At 40.2% G+C, this 5,769-nt stretch overlaps 1 pseudogene; it reads right to left on the reverse strand.

Moving 5' to 3' along the window:
* Positions 1-4,087: 4,087 nt before the first annotated feature.
* LOC147800834 (small subunit ribosomal RNA) lies at positions 4,088-5,006 on the reverse strand (annotated as a pseudogene; the record flags this gene model as incomplete).
* Positions 5,007-5,769: the final 763 nt, after the last annotated feature.

Consider the following 5,769-nt stretch of genomic DNA (forward strand, 5'->3'; position numbering starts at 1 on the left):
CTGACGTTTTCGGTACTTAGAAAAATTCTGCCGAATTCGGTACATAGAAAAATTCTGTTGATTTCGGTACTTAGAAAAATTCTGTCGATTTCGGTATTTAGAAAATTTCTCACCTTTTCAGTACTTTGAAAATATCTGACGTTTTCGGTACTTAGAAAAATTCTGTCGATTTCGGTACTTAGAAAACATTCAGAAGTCTTCGGTACTTAGAAAATTTCTGACGTTTTCGGTACTTAGAAAAATTCTTACGATTTCGATACTTATTAAACATTCAGAAGTTTTCGGTACTTAGAAAAATTCTGCCGATTTCGGTACTTAGAAAAATTCTGTTGATTTCGGTACTTAGAAAAATTCTGTCGATTTCGGTACTTAGAAAAATTCTGTTGATTTTGGTACTTAGAAAATTTCTGACGTTTTCGGTACTTAGAAAAATTCTTACGATTTCGATACTTATTAAACATTCAGAAGTCTTCGGTACTTAGAAAATTTCTGACGTTTTCGGTACTTAGAAAAATTCAGACGATTTCGGTATTCAGAATATTTCTGAAGTTATCGGTACTTAGAAAATTTCGGACCTTTTCGATACTTAGAAAATTTCTGACGATTTCGGTACTTAGAAAAATTCTGTTGATTTCGTTACTTAGAAAATTTTTGTCGTTTTCGGTGCTTAGAAAAATTCTGATGATTTCGATACTTAGAAAATACTCGGAAGTTTTCGGTACTTAGAAAATTTCTGTTGTTTTCGGTACTTAGACAAATTCAGACGATTTCGGTACTTAGAATATTTCTGACGTTATCGGTACTTAAAAAATTCTGCCGATTTCGATACTTATTAAACATTCAGAAGTTTTCGGTACTTAGAAAAATTCTGTCGATTTCGGTACTTAGAAAAATTCTGTTGATTTTGGTACTTAGAAAATTTCTGACCTTTTCGGTACTTAGAAAATATCTGACGTTTTCGATACTTAGAAAATTTCTGACGTTTTCAGTACTTAGAAAAATTCTGCCGAATTCGGTACTTAGAAAAATTCTGTTGATTTCGGTACTTAGAAAAATTCTGTCGATTTCGGTACTTAGAAAAATTCTGTCGATTTCGGTACTTAGAAAACATTCAGAAGTCTTCGGTACTTAGAAAATTTCTGACGTTTTCGGTACTTAGAAAAATTCTTACGATTTCGATACTTATTAAACATTCAGAAGTTTTCGGTACTTAGAAAAATTCTGCCGATTTCGTTACTTATTAAACATTCAGAAGTTTTTGGTACTTAGAAAAATTCTGCCGATTTCGGTACTTAGAAAAATTCTGTTGATTTCGGTACTTAGAAAAATTCTGTCGATTTCGGTACTTAGAAAAATTCTGTTGATTTTGGTACTTAGAAAATTTCTGACCTTTTCGGTACTTAGAAAATATCTGACGTTTTCGGTACTTAGAAAAATTCTGTCGATTTCGGTACTTTGAAAACATTCAGAATCCTTCGGTACTTAGAAAATTTCTGACGTTTTCGGTACTTAGAAAAATTCCGACGATTTCGGTACTTAGAAAAATTCTGAAAATTTCGGTACTTAGAAAATTTCTGACCTTCTCGGTACTTAGAAATATTCAGAGGATTTCGGTACTTAGAATATTTCTGACGTTATCGGTACTTAAAAAAATTCTGCCGATTTCGATACTTATTAAACAATCAGAAGTTTTCGGTACTTAGAAAAATTCTGTTGATTTCTGTACTTAGAAAAATTCTGTCGATTTCGGTACTTAGAAAAATTCTGTTGATTTCGGTACTTAGAAAATTTCTGACCTTTTCGGTATTTTGAAAATTTCAGACGCTTTCGGTACTTAAAAAAATTCAGACGATTTCGATACTTAGAAAAATTCTGTTGAATTTGGTACTTAGAAAAATTCCGTCGATTTCGGTACTTTGAAAAGACTCAGAAGTTTTCGGTACTTAGAAAATTTGTGACGTTTTCAGTACTTAGAAAAATTCTGATGATTTCAGTACTTAGAAAAATTCTGACGATTTCGGTACTTAAAAAAATTCTGCCGATTTCGATACTTATTAAACATTCAGAAGTTTTCGGTACTTAGAAAAATTCACCGATTTCGGTACTTAGAAAAATTCTGTTGATTTCGGTACTTAGAAAAATTCTGTCGATTTCGGTACTTAGAAAAATTCTGTTGATTTTGGTACTTAGAAAATTTCTGACCTTTTCGGTACTTAGAAAATATCTGACGTTTTGGGTACTTAGAAAAATTCTGTCGATTTCGGTACTTAGAAAACATTCAGAAGTCTTCGGTACTTAGAAAAATTCTGCCGATTTCGTTACTTATTAAACATTCAGAAGTTTTTTGTACTTAGAAAAATTCTGCCGATTTCGGTACTCAGAAAAATTCTGTTGATTTCGGTACTTAGAAAAATTCTGTCGATTTTGGTACTTAGAAAATTTCTGACCTTTTCGGTACTTAGAAAATATCTGACGTTTTCGGTACTTAGAAAAATTCTGTCGATTTCGGTATTTTGAAAACATTCAGAAGTCTTCGGTACTTAGAAAATTTCTGACGTTTTCGGTACTTAGAAAAATTCCGACGATTTCGGTACTTAGAAAAATTCTGAAAATTTCGGTACTTAGAAAATTTCTGACCTTCTCGGTACTTAGAAATATTCAGAGGATTTCGGTACTTAGAAAATTTCTGACCTTTTCGGAACTTAGATACTTTCTGACGTTTTCGGTACTTAGAAAAATTCAGACGATTTCGGTACTTAGAATATTTCTGAAGTTATCGGTATTTAGAAAATTTCGGACCTTTTCGATACTTAGAAAATTTCTGACGATTTCGGTACTTAGAAAAATTCTGTTGATTTCGTTACTTAGAAAATTTTTGTCGTTTTCGGTACTTAGAAAAATTCTGATGATTTCGATACTTAGAAAAGACTCGGAAGTTTTCGGTACTTAGAAAATTTCTGACGTTTTCGGTACTTAGACAAATTCAGACGATTTCGGTACTTGGAATATTTCTGACGTTATCGGTACTTTGAAAATTTCTGTCGATTTCGGTACTTAGAAAAATTCTGTTGAAATTCGCACACACGATCAAGGAAAGACAGGAAGAAAAAAAAACAATTGAGAAATTCGCACACACGATCAAATATGACATGAAGAAAAAAAAAATTGAGAAATTCGCACACACGATCAACGAAACACATGAAAGAAACAAAAATTAAGAAATTCGCACACACGATCAAGGAAAGACATGAAGAAAAAAAAATTTGTGAAATTCGCACACACGATCAACGGAAGACTTAGGAAGAAAGAAAAAAAAATTTGAAATTCGCACACACGATCAAGGAAAGACAGGATGAAAAAAAAAACAATTGAGAAATTCGCACACACGATCAACGGAAGACTTATGAAGAAAGAAAAAAATATTATGAAATTCGCACACACGATCAACGGAAAACTTATAAAGAAAGAAAAAATAATTTTGAAATTCGCACACACGATCAAATAAAAAACTTACAAGAAAAATTTTTTCAAAGGTTTTAAAGCTTGAAAAAAGCTTTACAAACCTTCTGGTAAGAGGATGGGTCTCAATAGATCGCAGTATGGTAGCTGCTCTACTACGTACAACACCCAGTCTAGTACCTAAGTCGTCTACAGACGATTTGGCACCCGTGCATCACACCCACAGGGTTTGGACTCAGAGCCGAGAGCGCGCGGTCTAGGCGCCCCCTTGAGTGCTCCAAATCGAACAGGCCTCGTCGCCGGGGTAGTACTTCCGCAAGGAGCGGATGTACGCCCCGGCTAACTTTGCCCATCGACGCGACTAGAGCCGTTTTGCGTTCGAGAGTTTTGAATCAAGAGTTTTCCTCCGAGAAGCGGGAAAGTGCGCCGGCATCAACGGGGCGGGGAGCTCTCTCACGTCGAGCACCCTCTTCAAGCCTAGCCCTGCAAAGGACCTCCCTCTTGCCCAAGTCGAAGGGCCGGGAAACAGGCACGCCCACACGGCACTGACAGTTGCGTTCGAGGCGGGGATCTCCAGTGAAGGATCCCCGGGTGTAGGCCAATGTCGGAGCCTACTGGCACCCATCTTTAATTGTCCTTCCGCAGGTTCACTACGGAAACCTTGTTGCGCGTTAACTTCCTCATAATGACCAAGTTTGATCAACTTTCCGACACGCCGGCTCGACCCGGAGGTCAGTCCGAGCGCCAGTTCGAAGACCTCACTAAATCATTCCATCGGATGTTGCGACGGGCGGTTTGCACAAAGGGCAGGGACGTAATCAACACGACCTGATGACTCGTGCTTACTGGGAATTCCTCGTTCAAGGCAGATATGTACCCTTGCTCCTGGTAGTGCCCTTCCGTCAATTCCTTTAAGTTTCAGCTTTGCAACCATACTTCCCCCGGAACCCAAAAGCTTTGGTTTCCCGGAAGTTGCCCGGCGTGTCATTTGAGGAACACAGCCGGATCGGTGGCTGGCATCGTTTATGGTTAGAACTAGGGCGGTAATTGATCGCCTTCGAACCTCTAACTTTCGTTCTTGATTAATGGAAACATTCTTGGCAAATGCTTTCGCAGTAGTTCGTCTTGCGACGGTCCAAGAATTTCACCTCTAGCGTCGCAATACGAATGCCCCCGTCTGTCCCTCTTAATCATTACCTCGTGTTCCGAAAACCAACAAAATAGAACCGAGGTCCTATTCCATTATTCCATGCACCATTATTCATGCGTCATGCATACTTTGAGCACTCTAATTTTTTCAAAGTAAAATTGCCGAAACCGAACGACAACCGGTAAAGATCATCGGACAATTTCGGCGGCAATGCTCAGAACTGGCAGTGACCACCGGTGGGCGGACCACCCGTCTGGAACTAAGATCCAACTATGAGCTTTTTAACAGCAACAACTTCAATATACGCTTTTGGAGCTGGAGTTACCGCTGCGGCCGCAGCAGACTTTCCCTCCTTCTTTGATACAAGCATTTGACTACTGGCAGGACCAACCAGGTTACTTTCACGTTCAGCGAGCGTTCGAAGCGGCGCTTCGAATCTCAGGGGTGGTGGTGCCCCCGGCTGGCGAGGGCGCCGGACCCGGCATGACGGCCGGGTCCCCGTTCGCACAGATCGAACTAGAGCCTTCTTCCTCTAGTCGGTTCGAGACTCACTGCGTCCCCCTTGGCGTCAACGCCTGGACGCGAGAGTGCTCTGCCGTCGAGAGTCGTGCTCGCGCCGGAACAAACTGCAGAAAACCTCGTAAATGCTTCCATCACTGTTCAGTCTCCACGCGGCTACAAACTACTGTCCGAGCTGCTACTGAATAGCCGAGGCCGTCGCTTTCAGTGAGGCAACCCCCGTCTGTGTCGAGACGAGAGCACTGCGTATCTTAAACGCTCACTATGCCGCACAAAGGTCAAAGCTGGCGCGGCTACGGAACGACGTCCGAGCCACTCGCTGAAAAGCCGAGACCTTTTGTTTCCGTGAGGCGAGCCCTCGCCCTTGTCGAGACGAGAGCGTTACGTTTCTTGAGACACGCTCACTGTGCCTCACATGTATAGTCCCGCACAAAGTTCATGTTCCAAGCGAAAGATTTTTCTCCCGGGCTGTGGCCGTCGATGTCCGCATCCCCGGCCGCTCGCCGAGGAAATTTAAATTTGAACGGAAAACGCATATCAGCCTTTCCGGCCTCGCTCGGACTTCGTCTCAGACTTCCAGTCGCCGGACTTAGAAGAATTTCCACAATTTTCGAGACTTAGAAAAATTTCGGAAAAATTGG

The sequence above is a fragment of the Parasteatoda tepidariorum genome, unplaced genomic scaffold, assembly GCF_982258835.1.
Source record: "Parasteatoda tepidariorum strain Cologne lab strain unplaced genomic scaffold, Ptep-v5.0 scaffold_16, whole genome shotgun sequence".
Taxonomy (NCBI): Eukaryota; Metazoa; Arthropoda; class Arachnida; order Araneae; family Theridiidae; genus Parasteatoda; species Parasteatoda tepidariorum.